At 38.0% G+C, this 22,707-nt stretch overlaps 15 non-coding genes across 15 annotated transcripts; 5 read left to right on the plus strand and 10 right to left on the minus strand.

Moving 5' to 3' along the window:
• Positions 1–103: 103 nt before the first annotated feature.
• Positions 104–176, minus strand: TRNAF-GAA (transfer RNA phenylalanine (anticodon GAA)). Its single transcript has one exon. It is a non-coding gene; the product is annotated as a tRNA-Phe (tRNA).
• A 140-nt stretch (positions 177–316) lies between these two features.
• On the plus strand, positions 317–399 carry TRNAL-CAA (transfer RNA leucine (anticodon CAA)). Its single transcript has one exon. It is a non-coding gene; the product is annotated as a tRNA-Leu (tRNA).
• Positions 400–2,639: 2,240 nt separating this feature from the next.
• On the plus strand, positions 2,640–2,722 carry TRNAL-CAA (transfer RNA leucine (anticodon CAA)). The gene has a single exon. It is a non-coding gene; the product is annotated as a tRNA-Leu (tRNA).
• A 2,026-nt stretch (positions 2,723–4,748) lies between these two features.
• Positions 4,749–4,821, minus strand: TRNAF-GAA (transfer RNA phenylalanine (anticodon GAA)). The gene has a single exon. It is a non-coding gene; the product is annotated as a tRNA-Phe (tRNA).
• A 703-nt stretch (positions 4,822–5,524) lies between these two features.
• Positions 5,525–5,597, minus strand: TRNAF-GAA (transfer RNA phenylalanine (anticodon GAA)). Its single transcript has one exon. It is a non-coding gene; the product is annotated as a tRNA-Phe (tRNA).
• Positions 5,598–7,074: 1,477 nt separating this feature from the next.
• Positions 7,075–7,147, minus strand: TRNAF-GAA (transfer RNA phenylalanine (anticodon GAA)). The gene has a single exon. It is a non-coding gene; the product is annotated as a tRNA-Phe (tRNA).
• A 140-nt stretch (positions 7,148–7,287) lies between these two features.
• TRNAL-CAA (transfer RNA leucine (anticodon CAA)) lies at positions 7,288–7,370 on the plus strand. The gene has a single exon. It is a non-coding gene; the product is annotated as a tRNA-Leu (tRNA).
• Positions 7,371–10,128: 2,758 nt separating this feature from the next.
• On the minus strand, positions 10,129–10,201 carry TRNAF-GAA (transfer RNA phenylalanine (anticodon GAA)). Its single transcript has one exon. It is a non-coding gene; the product is annotated as a tRNA-Phe (tRNA).
• A 3,780-nt stretch (positions 10,202–13,981) lies between these two features.
• On the minus strand, positions 13,982–14,054 carry TRNAF-GAA (transfer RNA phenylalanine (anticodon GAA)). The gene has a single exon. It is a non-coding gene; the product is annotated as a tRNA-Phe (tRNA).
• A 916-nt stretch (positions 14,055–14,970) lies between these two features.
• Positions 14,971–15,053, plus strand: TRNAL-CAG (transfer RNA leucine (anticodon CAG)). Its single transcript has one exon. It is a non-coding gene; the product is annotated as a tRNA-Leu (tRNA).
• A 1,255-nt stretch (positions 15,054–16,308) lies between these two features.
• Positions 16,309–16,381, minus strand: TRNAF-GAA (transfer RNA phenylalanine (anticodon GAA)). Its single transcript has one exon. It is a non-coding gene; the product is annotated as a tRNA-Phe (tRNA).
• Positions 16,382–18,634: 2,253 nt separating this feature from the next.
• On the minus strand, positions 18,635–18,707 carry TRNAF-GAA (transfer RNA phenylalanine (anticodon GAA)). Its single transcript has one exon. It is a non-coding gene; the product is annotated as a tRNA-Phe (tRNA).
• Positions 18,708–19,407: 700 nt separating this feature from the next.
• TRNAF-GAA (transfer RNA phenylalanine (anticodon GAA)) lies at positions 19,408–19,480 on the minus strand. The gene has a single exon. It is a non-coding gene; the product is annotated as a tRNA-Phe (tRNA).
• Positions 19,481–20,179: 699 nt separating this feature from the next.
• Positions 20,180–20,252, minus strand: TRNAF-GAA (transfer RNA phenylalanine (anticodon GAA)). Its single transcript has one exon. It is a non-coding gene; the product is annotated as a tRNA-Phe (tRNA).
• Positions 20,253–20,392: 140 nt separating this feature from the next.
• Positions 20,393–20,475, plus strand: TRNAL-CAA (transfer RNA leucine (anticodon CAA)). Its single transcript has one exon. It is a non-coding gene; the product is annotated as a tRNA-Leu (tRNA).
• The last annotated feature ends 2,232 nt before the right edge of the window (positions 20,476–22,707 follow it).

A 22,707-nucleotide genomic window follows, 5' to 3' on the forward strand; every position in this document is an offset into this window, starting at 1 on the left:
TGTTTTTTTTCAGGTATATCTGCACTTCACAAAGAATGAAAATCTTGCTAAATGCATATGGAGAAAGAACTTTATCTCAAATCACTCATACTTAAAAACAGCGTGCTGAAACCCGGGATCGGACCAGGGACCTTTAGATCTTCAGTCTAACGCTCTCCCAACTGAGCTATTTCAGCAACCTACAAAGTTAAAGCTACAGCATTGCAAGGCAAACTCAAAGGCGTTAATAAATTTTCAGTTCAAAATTTGCATTTTTTGGGGCCAAACAAAAAAAGGGTTTGTTTTTAGAAAGTGTGAATTTTTCACAGTTGTGCTTGTCAGGATGGCCGAGCGGTCCAAGGCGCTGCGTTCAAGTCGCAGTCTCTACTTGAGGTGTGGGTTCGAATCCCACTTCTGACAGGTTTCTGTTACATTACAGTCATGTTTTTTTTTTTTTTCATTTTCACTATGTTCCTGTGTCACAATTCAGACATTTCCACAAACCAGATTAGTCCAAGGACAAAGCCAATGAGAACCCTCTGGATCCTCAATCTTGTCTGTCACAATCATGTTGTTCTCTGCTGCACTATCAGTAAGAAGAGGGAGGTGAAAAATCTCATAAAATAAGCCTCAAGATACACAAAATCTTAAAGATCCTTAGCACTTTATGTTGATATTTCTCAGATTTTTTTTCCGATTTCCTCCATACTACTTCGACTTCAACTTAATTTTTCAGTATAACTACTTTCATTTTCTTCTCGCATTAGTGACTGTTCTGAAAAGAGATACTTAATACTGTATTTTTCAGTTATATCTGCACTTCACAAAGAATGAAAATCTTGCAAATGCATATGGAGAAAGAACTTTATCTCAAATCACTCATGCTTAAAAACAGTGTGCTGAAAACCGGGTTCGGACCAAGGACCTTTAGTTCTTCAGTCTAACGCTCTCCCAACTGAGCTATTTCAGCAACCTACAAAGTTAATGCTACAGCATTGCAAGGCAAACTCAAAGGTGTTAATACTTTTTCAGTTCAAAATTTGCATTTTTGGGGCCAAAAAAAAAAATGTGTTTGTTTTTAGAAAGTGTGAATTTTCCACAGTTGTGCTTGTCAGGATGGCCGAGCGGTCCAAGGCGCTGCGTTCAGGTCGCAGTGTCTACTTGAGGCGTGGGTTCAAATCCCACTTCTGACAGGTTTCTGTTACATTACAATCATGTTTTGTTTTTTTTTTCTTTTTCACTATGTCCCTCTGTCACAATTCAGACATTTCCACAAACCAGAATAGTCCAAGGACAAAGCTAATGAGAACCCTCTGGATCCTCAATCCTGTCTGTCACAATCATGTTGTTCTCTGCTGCACTATCAGTAAGAAGAGGGAGGTGGAAAATCTCATAAAATAAACCTCAAGATACACAAAATCTTAAAGATCCTTAGCACTTTATGTTGATATTTCTCAGATTTTTTTTCCGATTTCCTGCATACTACTTCGACTTCAACTAAATTTTTCAGTATAACTACTTTCATTTTCTTCTCGCATTAGTGACTGTTCTGAAAAGAGATACTTAAAACTGTTTTTTTCAGGTATATCTGCACTTCACAAAGAATGAAAATCTTGCTAAATGCATATGGAGAAAGAACTTTATCTCAAATCACTCACACTTAAAAACAGCATGCTGAAACCCGGGATCGGACCAGTGACCTTTAGATCTTCAGTATAATGCTCTCCCAACTGAGCTATTTCAGCAACCTACAAAGTTTAAGCTACAGCATTGCAAGGCAAACTCAAAGGTGTTAATAAATTTTCAGTTCAAAATTTGCATTTTTTGGGGCCAAACAAAAAATGTGTTTGTTTTTAGAAAGTGTGAATTTTCCACAGTTGTGCTTGTCAGGATGGCCGAGCGGTCCAAGGCGCTGCGTTCAGATCGCAGTCTCTACTTGAGGCATGGGTTTGAATTGCACTTCTGACAGGTTTCTGTTACATTACAGTCATGTTTTTTTTTTTTTTTCATTTTCACTATGTCCCTCTGTCACAATTCAGACATTTCCACAAACCAGATTAGTTCAAGGACAAAGCCAATGAGAACCCTCTGGATCCTCAGTCCTGTCTGTCACAATCATGTTGTTCTTTGCTGCACTATCAGTAAAAAGAGGGAGGTGAAAAATCTCATAAAATAAACCTCAAGATACACAAAATCTTAAAGATCCTTAGCACTTTATGTTGATATTTCTCAGATTTTTTTTCCGATTTCCTCCATACTACTTTGACTTCAACTTAATTTTTCAGTATAACTACTTTCATTTTCTTCTCGCATTAGTGACTGTTCTGAAAAGAGATACTTAAAACTGTTTTTTTCAGGTATATCTGCACTTCACAAAGAATGAAAATCTTGCTAAATGCATATGGAGAAAGAACTTTATCTCAAATCACTCATACTTAAAAACAGCGTGCTGAAACCCGGGATCGGACCAAGGACCTTTAGATCTTCAGTTTAACGCTCTCCCAACTGAGCTATTTCAGCAACCTACAAAGTTAAAGCTACAGCATTGCAAGGCAAACTCAAAGGCGTTAATAAATTTTCAGTTCAAAATTTGCATTTTTTGGGGCCAAACAAAAAATGGGTTTGTTTTTAGAAAGTGTGAATTTTTCACAGTTGTGCTTGTCAGGATGGCCGAGCGGTCCAAGGCGCTGCGTTCAAGTCGCAGTCTCTACTTGAGGTGTGGGTTCGAACCCCACTTCTGACAGGTTTCTGTTACATTACAGTCATGTTTTTTTTTTTTTCATTTTCACTATGTTCCTCTGTCACAATTCAGACATTTCCACAAACCAGATTAGTCCAAGGACAAAGCCAATGAGAACCCTCTGGATCCTCAATCTTGTCTGTCACAATCATGTTTTTCTCTGCTGCACTATCAGTAAGAAGAGGGAGGTGAAAAATCTCATAAAATAAGCCTCAAGATACACAAAATCTTAAAGATCCTTAGCACTTTATGTTGATATTTCTCAGATTTTTTTTCCGATTTCCTCCATACTACTTCGACTTCAACTTAATTTTTCAGTATAACTACTTTCATTTTCTTCTCGCATTAGTGACTGTTCTGAAAAGAGATACTTAATACTGTATTTTTCAGTTATATCTGCACTTCACAAAGAATGAAAATCTTGCTAAATGCATATGGAGAAAGAACTTTATCTCAAATCACTCATGCTTAAAAACAGCGTGCTGAAAACCGGGTTCGGACCAAGGACCTTTAGTTCTTCAGTCTAACGCTCTCCCAACTGAGCTATTTCAGCAACCTACAAAGTTAATGCTACAGCATTGCAAGGCAAACTCAAAGGTGTTAATACATTTTCAGTTCAAAATTTGCATTTTTGGGGCCAAAAAAAAAAATGTGTTTGTTTTTAGAAAGTGTGAATTTTCCACAGTTGTGCTTGTCAGGATGGCCGAGCAGTCCAAGGCGCTGCGTTCAGGTCGCAGTGTCTACTTGAGGCGTGGGTTCAAATCCCACTTCTGACAGGTTTCTGTTACATTACAATCATGTTTTGTTTTTTTTTTCATTTTCACTATGTCCCTCTGTCACAATTCAGACATTTCCACAAACCAGAATAGTCCAAGGACAAAGCCAATGAGAACACTCTGGATCCTCAATCCTGTCTGTCACAATCATGTTGTTCTCTGCTGCACTATCAGTAAGAAGAGGGAGGTGGAAAATCTCATAAAATAAACCTCAATATACACAAAATCTTAAAGATCCTTAGCACTTTATGTTGATATTTCTCAGATTTTTTTTCCGATTTCCTCCATACTACTTCGACTTCAACTAAATTTTTCAGTATAACTACTTTCATTTTCTTCTCGCATTAGTGACTGTTCTGAAAAGAGATACTTAAAACTGTTTTTTTCAGGTATATCTGCACTTCACAAAGAATGAAAATCTTGCTAAATGCATATGGAGAAAGAACTTTATCTCAAATCACTCACACTTAAAAACAGCAAGCTGAAACCCGGGATCGGACCAGGGACCTTTAGATCTTCAGTAAAACGCTCTCCCAACTGAGCTATTTCAGCAACCTACAAAGTTAAAGCTACAGCATTGCAAGGCAAACTCAAAGGCGTTAATAAATTTTCAGTTCAAAATTTGCATTTTTTGGGGCCAAACAAAAAATGTGTTAGTTTTTAGAAAGTGTGAATTTTCCACAGTTGTGCTTGTCAGGATGGCTGAGCGGTCCAAGGCGCTGCGTTCAGGTCGCAGTCTCTACTTGAGGCGTGGGTTTGAATCCCACTTCTGCCAGGTTTCTGTTACATTACAATCATGTTTTGTTTTTTTTTCATTTTCACTATGTCCCTCTGTCACAATTCAGACATTTCCACAAACCAGATTAGTCCAAGGACAAAGCCAATGAGAACCCTCTGGATCCTCAATCCTGTCTGTCACAATTATGTTGTTCTCTGCTGCACTATCAGTAAGAAGAGGGAGGTGGAAAATCTCATAAAATAAACCTCAAGATACACAAAATCTTAAAGATCCTTAGCACTTTATGTTGATATTTCTCAGATTTTTTCTCCGATTTCCTCCATACTACTTCGACTTCAACTTAATTTTTCAGTATAACTACTTTCATTTTCTTCTCGCATTAGTGACTGTTCTGAAAAGAGATACTTAAAACTGTTTTTTTCAGGTATATCTGCACTTCACAAAGAATGAAAATCTTGCTAAATGCATATGGAGAAAGAACTTTATCTCAAATCACTCATACTTAAAAACAGCGTGCTGAAACCCGGGATCGGACCAGGGACCTTTAGATCTTCAGTCTAACGCTCTCCCAACTGAGCTATTTCAGCAACCTACAAAGTTAAAGCTACAGCATTGCAAGGCAAACTCAAAGGCGTTAATAAATTTTCAGTTCAAAATTTGCCTTTTTTGGGGGCCAAACAAAAAATGTGTTTGTTTTTAGAAAGTGTGAATTTTCCACAGTTGTGCTTGTCAGGATGGCCGAGCGGTCCAAGGCGCTGCGTTCAGGTTGCAGTGTCTACTTGAGGCGTGGGTTCAAATCCCACTTCTGACAGGTTTCTGTTACATTACAATCATGTTTTGTTTTTTTTTTCATTTTCACTATGTCCCTCTGTCACAATTCAGACATTTCCACAAACCAGAATAGTCCAAGGACAAAGCCAATGAGAACCCTCTGGATCCTCAATCCTGTCTGTCACAATCATGTTGTTCTCTGCTGCACTATCAGTAAGAAGAGGGAGGTGGAAAATCTCATAAAATAAACCTCAAGATACACAAAATCTTAAAGATCCTTAGCACTTTATGTTGATATTTCTCAGATTTTTTTTCTGATTTTCTCCATACTACTTCGACTTCAACTTAATTTTTCAGTATAACTACTTTCATTTTCTTCTCGCATTAGTGACTGTTCTGAAAAGAGATACTTAAAACTGTTTTTTTCAGGTATATCTGCACTTCACAAAGAATGAAAATCTTGCTAAATGCATATGGAGAAAGAACTTTATCTCAAATCACTCATACTTAAAAACAGCGTGCTGAAACCCGGGATCGGACCAGGGACCTTTAGATCTTCAGTCTAACGCTCTCCCAACTGAGCTATTTCAGCAACCTACAAAGTTAAAGCTACAGTATTGCAAGGCAAACTCAAAGGCGTTAATAAATTTTCAGTTCAAAATTTGCCTTTTTTGGGGGCCAAACAAAAAATGTGTTTGTTTTTAGAAAGTGTGAATTTTCCACAGTTGTGCTTGTCAGGATGGCTGAGCGGTCCAAGGCGCTGCGTTCAGGTCGCAGTGTCTACTTGAGGAGTGGGTTCAAATCTCACTTCTGACAGGTTTCTGTTACATTACAATCATGTTTTGTTTTTTTTTTCATTTTCACTATGTCCCTCTGTCACAATTCAGACATTTCCACAAACCAGAATAGTCCAAGGACAAAGCCAATGAGAACCCTCTGGATCCTCAATCCTGTCTGTCACAATCATGTTGTTCTCTGCTGCACTATCAGTAAGAAGAGGGAGGTGGAAAATCTCATAAAATAAACCTCAAGATACACAAAATCTTAAAGATCCTTAGCACTTTATGTTGATATTTCTCAGATTTTTTTTCCGATTTATTCCATACTACTTCGACTTCAACTAAATTTTTCAGTATAACTACTTTCATTTTCTTCTCGCATTAGTGACTGTTCTGAAAAGAGATACTTAAAACTGTTTTTTTCAGGTATATCTGCACTTCACAATGAATGAAAATCTTGCTAAATGCATATGGAGAAAGAACTTTATCTCAAATCACTCACACTTAAAAACAGCATGCTGAAACCCGGGATCGGACCAGGGACCTTCAGATCTTCAGTATAATGCTCTCCCAACTGAGCTATTTCAGCAACCTACAAAGTTAAAGCTACAGCATTGCAAGGCAAACTCAAAGGCGTTAATAAATTTTCAGTTCAAAATTTGCATTTTTTGGGGCCAAACAAAAAATGTGTTTGTTTTTAGAAAGTGTGAATTTGCCACAGTTGTGCTTGTCAGGATGGCCGAGCGGTCCAAGGCACTGCGTTCCGATCGCAGTCTCTACTTGAGGCATGGGTTTGAATAGCACTTCTGACAGGTTTCTGTTACATTACAGTCATGTTTTTTTTTTTTTTCATTTTCACTATGTCCCTCTGTCACAATTCAGACATTTCCACAAACCAGATTAGTCCAAGGACAAAGCCAATGAGAACCCTCTGGATCCTCAGTCCTGTCTGTCACAATCATGTTGTTCTTTGCTGCACTATCAGTAAAAAGAGGGAGGTGAAAAATCTCATAAAATAAACCTCAAGATACACAAATTCTTAAAGATCCTTAGCACTTTATGTTGATATTTCTCAGATTTTTTTTCCAATTTCCTCCATACTACTTTGACTTCAACTTAATTTTTCAGTATAACTACTTTCATTTTCTTCTCGCATTAGTGACTGTTCTGAAAAGAGATACTTAAAACTGTTTTTTTCAGGTATATCTGCACTTCACAAAGAATGAAAATCTTGCTAAATGCATATGGAGAAAGAACTTTATCTCAAATCACTCATACTTAAAAACAGCGTGCTGAAACCCGGGATCGGACCAGGGACCTTTAGATCTTCAGTCTAACGCTCTCCCAACTGAGCTATTTCAGCAACCTACAAAGTTAAAGCTACAGCATTGCAAGGCAAACTTAAAGGCGTTAATAAATTTTCAGTTCAAAATTTGCATTTTTTGGGGCTAAACAAAAAATGGGTTTGTTTTTAGAAAGTGTGAATTTTTCACAGTTGTGCTTGTCAGGATGGCCGAGCGGTCCAAGGCGCTGCGTTCAAGTCGCAGTCTCTACTTGAGGTGTGGGTTCGAATCCCACTTCTGACAGGTTTCTGTTACATTACAGTCATGTTTTTTTTTTTTTCATTTTCACTATGTTCCTCTGTCACAATTCAGACATTTCCACAAACCAGATTAGTCCAAGGACAAAGCCAATGAGAACCCTCTGGATCCTCAATCTTGTCTGTCACAATCATGTTGTTCTCTGCTGCACTATCAGTAAAGGCCCCGTCACACTAAGCAACATCGCTAGCAACATCGCTGGTAACGAACAACTTTTGTGACGTTGCTAGCGATGTTGCTGTGTGTGACATCCAGCAACAACCTGGCCCCTGCTGTGAGGTCGTTGGTTGTTGCTGAATGTCCTGGGCCATTATTTAGTTGTTGCTGTCCTGCTGTGAAGCACAGATCGCTGTGTGTGACAGCGAGACAGCAACAACTAATGTGCAGGCAGCAGGAGCCGGCTTCTGCGGAGGCTGGTAACTAATGTAAACATCGGGTAACCAAGAAGCCCTGTCCTTGGTTACCCGATATTTACCTTTGATACCAGCCTCCTCCGCTCTCACTGCCTGTGCTGCCGGCTCCTGCTCTGTGCACACGTAGCTGCAGCACACATCAGGCAATTAACCCGATGTGTGCTGTAACTAGGAGAGCAAGGAGCCAGCGCTCAGTGTGCGCTGCTCCCTGCTCTGTGCACATTTAGCTGCAGCACACATCGGGTTAATTAACCTGATGTGTGCTGTAACTAGGAGACTGGGGGCTGGTCACTGGTTGCTGGTGAGCTCACCAGCAACTTGTGTAGCGACGCTCCAGCGATCCCTGCCAGGTCAGGTTGCTGGTGGGATCGCTGGAGCGTCGCAGTGTGACATCTCACCAGCAACCTCCTAGCAACTTACCAGCGATCCCTATCGTTGTTGGGATCGCTGGTAAGTTGCTTAGTGTGACTGGACCTTAAGAAGAGGGAGGTGAAAAATCTCATAAAATAAGCCTCAAGATACACAAAATCTTAAAGATCCTTAGCACTTTATGTTGATATTTCTCAGATTTTTTTTCCGATTTCCTCCATACTACTTCGACTTCAACTTAATTTTTCAGTATAACGACTTTCATTTTCTTCTCGCATTAGTGACTGTTCTGAAAAGAGATACTTAATACTGTATTTTTCAGTTATATCTGCACTTCACAAAGAATGAAAATCTTGCTAAATGCATATGGAGAAAGAACTTTATCTCAAATCACTCATGCTTAAAAACAGCGCACTGAAAACCGGTTTCGGACCAAGGACCTTTAGTTCTTCTGTCTAACGCTCTCCCATCTGAGCTATTTCAGCAACCTACAAAGTTAATGCTACAGCATTGCAAGGCAAACTCAAAGGTGTTAATAAATTTTCAGTTCAAAATTTGCATTTTTTGGGCCAAAAAAAAAATGTGTTTGTTTTTAGAAAGTGTGAATATTCCACAGTTGTGCTTGTCAGGATGGCCGAGCGGTCCAAGGCGCTGCGTTCAGGTCGCAGTGTCTACTTGGGGCGTGGGTTCAAATCCCACTTCTGACAGGTTTCTGTTACATTACAATCATGTTTTGGTTTTTTTTTTTCATTTTCACTATGTCCCTCTGTCACAATTCAGACATTTCCACAAACCAGAATAGTCCAAGGACAAAGCCAATGAGAACCCTCTGGATCCTCAATCCTGTCTGTCACAATCATGTTGTTCTCTGCTGCAATATCAGTAAGAAGAGGGAGGTGGAAAATCTCATAAAATAAACCTCAAGATACACAAAATCTTAAAGATCCTTAGCACTTTATGTTGATATTTCTCAGATTTTTTTTCCGATTTATTCCATACTACTTCGACTTCAACTAAATTTTTCAGTATAACTACTTTCATTTTCTTCTCGCATTAGTGACTGTTCTGAAAAGAGATACTTAAAACTGTTTTTTTCAGGTATATCTGCACTTCACAAAGAATGAAAATCTTGCTAAATGCATATGGAGAAAGAACTTTATCTCAAATCACTCACACTTAAAAACAGCATGCTGAAACCTGGGATCGGACCAGGGACCTTTAGATCTTCAGTATAACGCTCTCCCAACTGAGCTATTTCAGCAACCTACAAAGTTAAAGCTACAGCATTGCAAGGCAAACTCAAAGGCGTTAATAAATTTTCAGTTCAAAATTTGCATTTTTTGGGGCCAAACAAAAAATGTGTTTGTTTTTAGAAAGTGTGAATTTTCCACAGTTGTGCTTGTCAGGATGGCCGAGCGGTCCAAGGCACTGCGTTCAGATCGCAGTCTCTACTTGAGGCATGGGTTTGAATTGCACTTCTGACAGATTTCTGTTACATTACAGTCATGTTTTTTTTTTTTTCATTTTCACTATGTCCCTCTGTCACAATTCAGACATTTCCACAAACCAGATTAGTCCAAGGACAAAGCCAATGAGAACCCTCTGGATCCTCAGTCCTGTCTGTCACAATCATGTTGTTCTTTGCTGCACTATCAGTAAAAAGAGGGAGGTGAAAAATCTCATAAAATAAACCTCAAGATACACAAAATCTTAAAGATCCTTAGCACTTTATGTTGATATTTCTCAGATTTTTTTTCCGATTTCCTCCATACTACTTTGACTTCAACTTAATTTTTCAGTATAACTACTTTCATTTTCTTCTCGCATTAGTGACTGTTCTGAAAAGAGATACTTAAAACTGTTTTTTTCAGGTATATCTGCACTTCACAAAGAATGAAAATCTTGCTAAATGCATATGGAGAAAGAACTTTATCTCAAATCACTCATACTTAAAAACAGCGTGCTGAAACCCGGGATCGGACCAGGGACCTTTAGATCTTCAGTCTAACGCTCTCCCAACTGAGCTATTTCAGCAACCTACAAAGTTAAATCTACAGCATTGCAAGGCAAACTCAAAGGCGTTAATAAATTTTCAGTTCAAAATTTGCATTTTTTGGGGCCAAACAAAAAATGGGTTTGTTTTTAGAAAGTGTGAATTTTTCACAGTTGTGCTTGTCAGGATGGCCGAGCAGTCTCTACTTGAGGTGTGGGTTCGAATCCCACTTCTGACAGGTTTCTGTTACATTACAGTCATGTTTTTTTTTTTTTTTCATTTTCACTATGTTCCTCTGTCACAATTCAGACATTTCCACAAACCAGATTAGTCCAAGGACAAAGCCAATGAGAACCCTCTAGATCCTCAATCTTGTCTGTCACAATCATGTTGTTCTCTGCTGCACTATCAGTAAGAAGAGAGAGGTGAAAAATCTCATAAAATAAGCCTCAAGATACACAAAATCTTAAAGATCCTTAGCACTTTATGTTATTTCTCAGATTTTTTTTCCGATTTCCTCCATACTACTTCGACTTCAACTTAATTTTTCAGTATAACTACTTTCATTTTCTTCTCGCATTAGTGACTGTTCTGAAAAGAGATACTTAATACTGTATTTTTCAGTTATATCTGCACTTCACAAAGAATGAATATCTTGCTAAATGCATATGGAGAAAGAACTTTATCTCAAATCACTCATGCTTAAAAACAGCGTGCTGAAAACCGGGTTCGGACCAAGGACCTTTAGTTCTTCAGTCTAACGCTCTCCCAACTGAGCTATTTCAGCAACCTACAAAGTTAAAGCTACAGCATTGCAAGGCAAACTCAAAGGCGTTAATACATTTTCAGTTCAAAATTTGCATTTTTTTGGGGCCAAACAAAAAATGTGTTTGTTTTTAGAAAGTGTGAATTTTCCACAGTTGTGCTTGTCAGGATGGCCGAGCGGTCCAAGGCGCTGCGTTCAGGTCGCAGTGTCTACTTGAGGCGTGGGTTCAAATCCCACTTCTGACAGGTTTCTGTTACATTACAATCATGTTTTGTTTTTTTTTTCATTTTCACTATGTCCCTCTGTCACAATTCAGACATTTCCACAAACCAGAATAGTCCAAGGACAAAGCCAATGAGAACCCTCTGGATCCTCAATCCTGTCTGTCACAATCATGTTGTTCTCTGCTGCACTATCAGTAAGAAGAGGGAGGTGGAAAATCTCATAAAATAAACCTCAAGATACACAAAATCTTAAAGATCCTTAGCACTTTATGTTGATATTTCTCAGATTTTTTTTCCGATTTCCTCCATACTACTTCGACTTCAACTAAATTTTTCAGTATAACTACTTTCATTTTCTTCTCGCATTAGTGACTGTTCTGAAAAGAGATACTTAAAACTGTTTTTTTTCAGGTATATCTGCACTTCACAAAGAATGAAAATCTTGCTAAATGCATATGGAGAAAGAACTTTATCTCAAATCACTCACACTTAAAAACAGCATGCTGAAACACGGGATCGGACCAGGGACCTTTAGATCTTCAGTATAACGATCTCCCAACTGAGCTATTTCAGCAACCTACAAAGTTAAAGCTACAGCATTGCAAGGCAAACTCAAAGGCGTTAATAAATTTTCAGTTCAAAATTTGCATTTTTTGGGGCCAAACAAAAAATGTGTTTGTTTTTAGAAAGTGTGAATTTTCCACAGTTGTGCTTGTCAGGATGGCCGAGCGGTCCAAGGCGCTGCGTTCAGGTCGCAGTGTCTACTTGAGGTGTGGGTTCAAATCCCACTTCTGAAAGGTTTCTGTTACATTACAATCATGTTTTGTTTTTTTTTTCATTTTCACTATGTCCCTCTGTCACAATTCAGACATTTCCACAAACCAGAATAGTCCAAGGACAAAGCCAATGAGAACCCTCTGGATCCTCAATCCTGTCTGTCACAATCATGTTGTTCTCTGCTGCACTATCAGTAAGAAGAGGGAGGTGGAAAATCTCATAAAATAAACCTCAAGATACACAAAATCTTAAAGATCCTTAGCACTTTATGTTGATATTTCTCAGATTTTTTTTCTGATTTTCTCCATACTACTTCGACTTCAACTTAATTTTTCAGTATAACTACTTTCATTTTCTTCTCGCATTAGTGACTGTTCTGAAAAGAGATACTTAAAACTGTTTTTTTTCAGGTATATCTGCACTTCACAAAGAATGAAAATCTTGCTAAATGCATATGGAGAAAGAACTTTATCTCAAATCACTCATACTTAAAAACAGCATGCTGAAACCCGGGATCGGACCAGGAACCTTTAGATCTTCAGTCTAACGCTCTCCCAACTGAGCTATTTCAGCAACCTACAAAGTTAAAGCTACAGTATTGCAAGGCAAACTCAAAGGCGTTAATAAATTTTCAGTTCAAAATTTGCCTTTTTTGGGGGCCAAACAAAAAATGTGTTTGTTTTTAGAAAGTGTGAATTTTCCACAGTTGTGCTTGTCAGGATGGCCGAGCGGTCCAAGGCGCTGCGTTCAGGTCGCAGTGTCTACTTGAGGTGTGGGTTCAAATCCCACTTCTGAAAGGTTTCTGTTACATTACAATCATGTTTTGTTTTTTTTTTCATTTTCACTATGTCCCTCTGTCACAATTCAGACATTTCCACAAACCAGAATAGTCCAAGGACAAAGCCAATGAGAACCCTCTGGATCCTCAATCCTGTCTGTCACAATCATGTTGTTCTCTGCTGCACTATCAGTAAGAAGAGGGAGGTGGAAAATCTCATAAAATAAACCTCAAGATACACAAAATCTTAAAGATCCTTAGCACTTTATGTTGATATTTCTCAGATTTTTTTTCTGATTTTCTCCATACTACTTCGACTTCAACTTAATTTTTCAGTATAACTACTTTCATTTTCTTCTCGCATTAGTGACTGTTCTGAAAAGAGATACTTAAAACTGTTTTTTTTCAGGTATATCTGCACTTCACAAAGAATGAAAATCTTGCTAAATGCATATGGAGAAAGAACTTTATCTCAAATCACTCATACTTAAAAACAGCATGCTGAAACCCGGGATCGGACCAGGAACCTTTAGATCTTCAGTCTAACGCTCTCCCAACTGAGCTATTTCAGCAACCTACAAAGTTAAAGCTACAGTATTGCAAGGCAAACTCAAAGGCGTTAATAAATTTTCAGTTCAAAATTTGCCTTTTTTGGGGGCCAAACAAAAAATGTGTTTGTTTTTAGAAAGTGTGAATTTTCCACAGTTGTGCTTGTCAGGATGGCCGAGCGGTCCAAGGCGCTGCGTTCAGGTCGCAGTGTCTACTTGAGGCGTGGGTTCAAATCTCACTTCTGACAGGTTTCTGTTACATTACAATCATGTTTTGTTTTTTTTTTTCATTTTCACTATGTCCCTCTGTCACAATTCAGACATTTCCACAAACCAGAATAGTCCAAGGACAAAGCCAATGAGAACCCTCTGGATCCTCAATCCTGTCTGTCACAATCATGTTGTTCTCTGCTGCACTATCAGTAAAAAGAGGGAGGTGAAAAATCTCATAAAATAAACCTCAAGATACACAAAATCTTAAAGATCCTTAGCACTTTATGTTGATATTTCTCAGATTTTTTTTCCGATTTCCTCCATACTACTTTGACTTCAACTTAATTTTTCAGTATAACTACTTTCATTTTCTTCTCGCATTAGTGACTGTTCTGAAAAGAGATACTTAAAACTGTTTTTTTCAGGTATATCTGCACTTCACAAAGAATGAAAATCTTGCTAAATGCATATGGAGAAAGAACTTTATCTCAAATCACTCATACTTAAAAACAGCGTGCTGAAACCCGGGATCGGACCAGGGACCTTTAGATCTTCAGTCTAACGCTCTCCCAACTGAGCTATTTCAGCAACCTACAAAGTTAAATCTACAGCATTGCAAGGCAAACTCAAAGGCGTTAATAAATTTTCAGTTCAAAATTTGCCTTTTTTTGGGGCCAAACAAAAAATGTGTTTGTTTTTAGAAAGTGTGAATTTTCTACAGTTGTGCTTGTCCGGATGGCTGAGCAGTCCAAGGCGCTGCGTTCAGGTAGCAGTCTCTACTTGAGGCGTGGGTTCGAATCCCACTTCTGCCAGGTTTCTGTTACATTACAATCATGTTTTGTTTTTTTTTCATTTTCACTATGTCCCTCTGTCACAATTCAGACATTTCCACAAACCAGATTAGTCCAAGGACAAAGCCAATGAGAACCCTCTGGATCCTCAATCCTGTCTGTCACAATTATGTTGTTCTCTGCTGCACTATCAGTAAGAAGAGGGAGGTGGAAAATCTCATAAAATAAACCTCAAGATACACAAAATCTTAAAGATCCTTAGCACTTTATGTTGATATTTCTCAGATTTTTTCTCCGATTTCCTCCATACTACTTCGACTTCAACTTAATTTTTCAGAATAACTACTTTCATTTTCTTCTCGCATTAGTGACTGTTCTGAAAAGAGATACTTAAAACTGTTTTTTTCAGGAATATCTGCACTTCACAAAGAATGAAAATCTTGCTAAATGCATATGGAGAAAGAACTTTATCTCAAATCACTCATACTTAAAAACAGCGTGCTGAAACCCGGGATCGGACCAGGGACCTTTAGATCTTCAGTCTAATGCTCTCCCAACTGAGCTATTTCAGCAACCTACAAAGTTAAAGCTACAGCATTGCAAGGCAAACTCAAAGGCGTTAATACATTTTCAGTTCAAAATTTGCATTTTTTTGGGGCCAAACAAAAAATGTGTTTGTTTTTAGAAAGTGTGAATTTTCCACAGTTGTGCTTGTCAGGATGGCCGAGCGGTCCAAGGCGCTGCGTTCAGGTCGCAGTCTCTACTTGAGGCGTGGGTTCAAATCCCACTTCTGACAGGTTTCTGTTACATTACAATCATGTTTTGTTTTTTTTTTCATTTTCACTATGTCCCTCTGTCACAATTCAGACATTTCCACAAACCAGAATAGTCCAAGGACAAAGCCAATGAGAACCCTCTGGATCCTCAATCCTGTCTGTCACAATCATGTTGTTCTCTGCTGCACTATCAGTAAGAAGAGGGAGGTGAAAAATCTCATAAAATAAACCTCAAGATACACAAAATCTTAAAGATCCTTAGCACTTTATGTTGATATTTCTCAGATTTTTTTTCCGATTTCCTCCATACTACTTTGACTTCAACTTAATTTTTCAGTATAACTACTTTCATTTTCTTCTCGCATTAGTGACTGTTCTGAAAAGAGATACTTAAAACTGTTTTTTTCAGGTATATCTGCACTTCACAAAGAATGAAAATCTTGCTAAATGCATATGGAGAAAGAACTTTATCTCAAATCACTCATACTTAAAAACAGCGTGCTGAAACCCGGGATCGGACCAGGGACCTTTAGATCTTCAGTCTAATGCTCTCCCAACTGAGCTATTTCAGCAACCTACAAAGTTAAAGCTACAGCATTGCAAGGCAAACTCAAAGGCGTTAATAAATTTTCAGTTCAAAATTTGCCTTTTTTGGGGGCCAAACAAAAAATGTGTTTGTTTTTAGAAAGTGTGAATTTTCCACAGTTGTGCTTGTCAGGATGGCCGAGCGGTCCAAGGCGCTGCGTTCAGGGCGCAGTGTCTACTTGAGGTGTGGGTTCAAATCCCACTTCTGAAAGGTTTCTGTTACATTACAATCATGTTTTGTTTTTTTTTTCATTTTCACTATGTCCCTCTGTCACAATTCAGACATTTCCACAAACCAGAATAGTCCAAGGACAAAGCCAATGAGAACCCTCTGGATCCTCAATCCTGTCTGTCACAATCATGTTGTTCTCTGCTGCACTATCAGTAAGAAGAGGGAGGTGGAAAATCTCATAAAATAAACCTCAAGATACACAAAATCTTAAAGATCCTTAGCACTTTATGTTGATATTTCTCAGATTTTTTTTCTGATTTTCTCCATACTACTTCGACTTCAACTTAATTTTTCAGTATAACTACTTTCATTTTCTTCTCGCATTAGTGACTGTTCTGAAAGAGATACTTAAAACTGTTTTTTTTCAGGTATATCTGCACTTCACAAAGAATGAAAATCTTGCTAAATGCATATGGAGAAAGAACTTTATCTCAAATCACTCATACTTAAAAACAGCGTGCTGAAACCCGGGATCGGACCAGGGACCTTTAGATCTTCAGTCTAACGCTCTCCCAACTGAGCTATTTCAGCAACCTACAAAGTTAAAGCTACAGTATTGCAAGGCAAACTCAAAGGCGTTAATAAATTTTCAGTTCAAAATTTGCCTTTTTTGGGGGCCAAACAAAAAATGTGTTTGTTTTTAGAAAGTGTGAATTTTCCACAGTTGTGCTTGTCAGGATGGCCGAGCGGTCCAAGGCGCTGCGTTCAGGTCGCAGTGTCTACTTGAGGCGTGGGTTCAAATCTCACTTCTGACAGGTTTCTGTTACATTACAATCATGTTTTGTTTTTTTTTTTCATTTTCACTATGTCCCTCTGTCACAATTCAGACATTTCCACAAACCAGAATAGTCCAAGGACAAAGCCAATGAGAACCCTCTGGATCCTCAATCCTGTCTGTCACAATCATGTTGTTCTCTGCTGCACTATCAGTAAGAAGAGGGAGGTGGAAAATCTCATAAAATAAACCTCAAGATACACAAAATCTTAAAGATCCTTAGCACTTTATGTTGATATTTCTCAGATTTTTTTTCCGATTTATTCCATACTACTTCGACTTCAACTAAGTTTTTCAGTATAACTACTTTCATTTTCTTCTCGCATTAGTGACTGTTCTGAAAAGAGATACTTAAAACTGTTTTTTTCAGGTATATCTGCACTTCACAAAGAATGAAAATCTTGCTAAATGCATATGGAGAAAGAACTTTATCTCAAATCACTCACACTTAAAAACAGCATGCTGAAACCCGGGATCGGACCAGGGACCTTTAGATCTTCAGTATAACGCTCTCCCAACTGAGCTATTTCAGCAACCTACAAAGTTAAAGCTACAGCATTGCAAGGCAAACTCAAAGGCGTTAATAAATTTTCAGTTCAAAATTTGCATTTTTTGGGGCCAAACAAAAAATGTGTTTGTTTTTAGAAAGTGTGAATTTTCCACAGTTGTGCTTGTCAGGATGGCCGAGCGGTCCAAGGCGCTGCGTTCAGATCACAGTCTCTACTTGAGGCATGGGTTTTAATTGCACTTCTGACAGGTTTCTGTTACATTACAGTCATGTTTTGTTTTTTTTTCATTTTCACTATGTCCCTCTGTCACAATTCAGACATTTCCACAAACCAGATTAGTCCAAGGACAAAGCCAATGAGAACCATCTGGATCCTCAGTCCTGTCTGTCACAATCATGTTGTTCTTTGCTACACTATCAGTAAAAAGAGGGAGGTGAAAAATCTCATAAAATAAACCTCAAGATACACAAAATCTTAAAGATCCTTAGCACTTTATGTTGATAGTTCTCAGATTTTTTTTCCGATTTCCTCCATACTACTTTGACTTCAACTTAATTTTTCAGTATAACTACTTTCATTTTCTTCTCGCATTAGTGACTGTTCTGAAAAGAGATACTTATAACTGTTTTTTTCAGGTATATCTGCACTTCACAAAGAATGAAAATCTTGCTAAATGCATATGGAGAAAGAACTTTATCTCAAATCACTCATACTTAAAAACAGCGTGCTGAAACCCGGGATCAGACAAGGGACCTTTAGATCTTCAGTCTAACGCTCTCCCAACTGAGCTATTTCAGCAACCTACAAAGTTAAAGCTACAGCATTGCAAGGCAAACTCAAAGGCGTTAATACATTTTCAGTTCAAAAATTGCATTTTTTTGGGGCCAAACAAAAAATGTGTTTGTTTTTAGAAAGTGTGAATTTTCCACAGTTGTGCTTGTCAGGATGGCCGAGCGGTCCAAGGCGCTGCGTTCAGGTTGCAGTCTCTACTTGAGGCGTGGGTTTGAATCCCACTTCTGACCGGTTTCTGTTACATTAAAATCTTGTTTTGTTTTTTTTTCATTTTCACTATGTTTCTCTGTCACAATTCAGACATTTCCACAAACCAGAATAGTCCAAGGGCAAAGCCAATGAGAACCCTCTGGATCCTCAATCCTGTCTGTCACAATCATGTTGTTCTCTGCTGCACTATCAGTAAGAAGAGGGAGGTGGAAAATCTCATAAAATAAACCTCAAGATACACAAAATCTTAAAGATCCTTAGCACTTTATGTTGATATTTCTCAGATTTTTTTTCCGATTTCCTCCATACTACTTTGACTTCAACTTAATTTTTCAGTATAACTACTTTCATTTTCTTCTCGCATTAGTGACTGTTCTGAAAAGAGATACTTAAAACTGTTTTTTTCAGGTATATCTGCACTTCACAAAGAATGAAAATCTTGCTAAATGCATATGGAGAAAGAACTTTATCTCAAATCACTCATACTTAAAAACAGCGTGCTGAAACCCGGGATCGGACCAGGGACCTTTAGATCTTCAGTCTAACGCTCTCCCAACTGAGCTATTTCAGCAACCTACAAAGTTAAAGCTACAGCATTGCAAGGCAAACTCAAAGGCGTTAATAAATTTTCAGTTCAAAATTTGCATTTTTTGGGGCCAAACAAAAAATGTGTTTGTTTTTAGAAAGTGTGAATTTTCCACAGTTGTGCTTGTCAGGATGGCCGAGCGGTCCAAGGTGCTGCGTTCAGATCACAGTCTCTACTTGAGGCATGGGTTTGAACTGCACTTCTGACAGGTTTCTGTTATATTACAGTCATGTTTTTTTTTTTTTCATTTTCACTATGTCCCTCTCTCACAATTCAGACATTTCCACAAACCAGATTAGTCCAAGGACAAAGCCAATGAGAACCCTCTGGATCCTCAGTCCTGTCTGTCACAATCATGTTGTTCTTTGCTGCACTATCAGTAAAAAGAGGGAGGTGAAAAATCTCATAAAATAAACCTCAAGATACACAAAATCTTAAAGATCCTTAGCACTTTATGTTGATATTTCTCAGATTTTTTTTCCGATTTCCTCCATACTACTTTGACTTCAACTTAATTTTTCAGTATAACTACTTTCATTTTCTTCTCGCATTAGTGACTGTTCTGAAAAGAGATACTTAAAACTGTTTTTTTCAGGTATATCTGCACTTCACAAAGAATGAAAATCTTGCTAAATGCATATGGAGAAAGAACTTTATCTCAAATCACTCATACTTAAAAACAGCGTGCTGAAACCCGGGATCGGACCAGGGACCTTTAGATCTTCAGTCTAACGCTCTCCCAACTGAGCTATTTCAGCAACCTACAAAGTTAAAGCTACAGCATTGCAAGGCAAACTCAAAGGCGTTAATAAATTTTCAGTTCAAAATTTGCATTTTTTGGGGCCAAACAAAAAATGTGTTTGTTTTTAGAAAGTGTGAATTTTCCACAGTTGTGCTTGTCAGGATGGCCGAGCGGTCCAAGGCGCTGCGTTCAGATCACAGTCTCTACTTGAGGCATGGGTTTGAATTGCACTTCTGACAGGTTTCTGTTATATTACAGTCATGTTTTTTTTTTTTCATTTTCACTATGTCCCTCTCTCACAATTCAGACATTTCCACAAACCAGATTAGTCCAAGGACAAAGCCAATGAGAACCCTCTGGATCCTCAGTCCTGTCTGTCACAATCATGTTGTTCTTTGCTGCACTATCAGTAAAAAGAGGGAGGTGAAAAATCTCATAAAATAAACCTCAAGATACACAAAATCTTAAAGATCCTTAGCACTTTATGTTGATATTTCTCAGATTTTTTTTCCGATTTCCTCCATACTACTTTGACTTCAACTTAATTTTTCAGTATAACTACTTTCATTTTCTTCTCGCATTAGTGACTGTTCTGAAAAGAGATACTTAAAACTGTTTTTTTCAGGTATATCTGCACTTCACAAAGAATGAAAATCTTGCTAAATGCATATGGAGAAAGAACTTTATCTCAAATCACTCATACTTAAAAACAGCGTGCTGAAACCCGGGATCGGACCAGGGACCTTTAGATCTTCAGTCTAACGCTCTCCCAACTGAGCTATTTCAGCAAAATACAAAGTTAAAGCTACAGCATTGCAAGGCAAACTCAAAGGCGTTAATAAATTTTCAGTTCAAAATTTGCATTTTTTGGGGCCAAACAAAAAATGGGTTTGTTTTTAGAAAGTGTGAATTTTTCACAGTTGTGCTTGTCAGGATGGCCGAGCGGTCCAAGGCGCTGCGTTCAAGTCGCAGTCTCTACTTGAGGTGTGGGTTCGAATCCCACTTCTGACAGGTTTCTGTGACATTACAGTCATGTTTTTTTTTTTTCATTTTCACTATGTTCCTCTGTCACAATTCAGACATTTCCACAAACCAGATTAGTCCAAGGACAAAGCCAATGAGAACCCTCTGGATCCTCAATCTTGTCTGTCACAATCATGTTGTTCTCTGCTGCACTATCAGTAAGAAGAGGGAGGTGAAAAATCTCATAAAATAAGCATCAAGATACACAAAATCTTAAAGATCCTTAGCACTTTATGTTGATATTTCTCAGATTTTTTTTCCGATTTCCTCCATACTACTTCGACTTCAACTTAATTTTTCAGTATAACTACTTTCATTTTCTTCTCGCATTAGTGACTGTTCTGAAAAGAGATACTTAATACTGTATTTTTCAGTTATATCTGCACTTCACAAAGAATGAAAATCTTGCTAAATGCATATGGAGAAAGAACTTTATCTCAAATAACTCATGCTTAAAAACAGCGTGCTGAAAACCGGGTTCGGACCAAGGACCTTTAGTTCTTCAGTCTAATGCTCTCCCAACTGAGCTATTTCAGCAACCTACAAAGTTAATGCTACAGCATTGCAAGGCAAACTCAAAGGTGTTAATAAATTTTCAGTTCAAAATTTCCATTTTTGGGGCCAAAAAAAAAAATGTGTTTGTTTTTAGAAAGTGTGAATTTTCCACAGTTGTGCTTGTCAGGATGGCCGAGCAGTCCAAGGCGCTGCGTTCAGGTCGCAGTCTCTACTTGAGGTGTGGGTTTGAATCCCACTTCTGACAGGTTTCTGTTCCATTACAATTATGTTTTGTTTTTTTTTCATTTTCACTATGTCCCTCTGTCACAATTCAGACATTTCCACAAACCAGATTAGTCCAAGGACAAAGCCAATGAGAACCCTCTGGATCCTCAATCCTGTCTGTCACAATCATCTTGTTCTCTGCTGCACTATCAGTAAGACGAGGGAGGTGGAAAATCTCATAACATAAACCTCAAGATACACAAAATCTTAAAGATCCTTAGCACTTTATGTTGATATTTCTCAGATTTTTTTTCCGATTTCCTCCATACTACTTCGACTTCAACTAAATTTTTCAGTATAACTACTTTCATTTTCTTCTCGCATTAGTGACTGTTCTGAAAAGAGATACTTAAATCTGTTTTTTTCAGGTATATCTGCACTTCACAAAGAATGAAAATCTTGCTAAATGCATATGGAGAAAGAACTTTATCTCAAATCACTCATACTTAAAAATAGCGTGCTGAAACCCGGGATCGGACGAGGGACCTTTAGATCTTCAGTCTAACGCTCTCCCAACAGAGCTATTTCAGCAACCTACAAAGTTAAAGCTACAGCATTGCAAGGCAAACTCAAAGGCGTTAATAAATTTTCTGTTCAAAATTTGCATTTTTTGGGGCCAAACAAAAAATGTGTTTGTTTTTAGAAAGTGTGAATTTTTTCACAGTTGTGCTTCTCAGGATGGTCGAGCGGTCCAAGGCGCTGCGTTCAAGTCGCAGTCTCTACTTGAGGTGTGGGTTCGAATCCCACTTCTGACAGGTTTCTGTTACATTACAGTCATGTGTTTATTTTTTTTCATTTTCAATATGTCCCTTTGTCACAATTCAGACATTTCCACAAACCAGATTAGTCCAAGGACAAAGCCAATGAGAACCCTCTGGATTCTCAATCCTGTCTGTCACAATCATGTTGTTCTCTGCTGCACTATCAGTAAGAAGAGAGAGGTGAAAAATCTCATAAAATAAATCTCAAGATACACAAAATCTTAAAGATCCTTAGCACTTTATGTTGATATTTCTCAGATTTTGTTTCCGATTTCCTCCATACTACTTCGACTTCAACTAAATTTTTCAGTATAACTACTTTCATTTTCTTCTCGAATTAGTGACTGTTCTGAAAAGAGATACTTAAAACTGTTTTTTTCAGGTATATTTGCACTTCACAAAGAATGAAAATCTTGCTAAATGCATATGGAGAAAGAACTTTATCTCAAATCACTCATGCTTAAAAACAGCTTGCTGAAACCCGGGATTGGACCAGGGACCTTTAGATCTTCAGTCTAACGCTCTCCCAACTGAGCTATTTCAGCAACCTACAAGTTAAAGCTACAGCATTGCAAGGCAAACTCAAAGGTGTTAATAAATTTTCAGTTCAAAATTTGCATTTTTTGGGGCCAAACAAAAAATGGGTTTGTTTTTAGAAAGTGTGAATTTTTCACAGTTG

The sequence above is a fragment of the Anomaloglossus baeobatrachus genome, chromosome 1 (assembly GCF_048569485.1).
Source record: "Anomaloglossus baeobatrachus isolate aAnoBae1 chromosome 1, aAnoBae1.hap1, whole genome shotgun sequence".
Lineage (NCBI taxonomy): Eukaryota > Metazoa > Chordata > Amphibia > Anura > Aromobatidae > Anomaloglossus > Anomaloglossus baeobatrachus.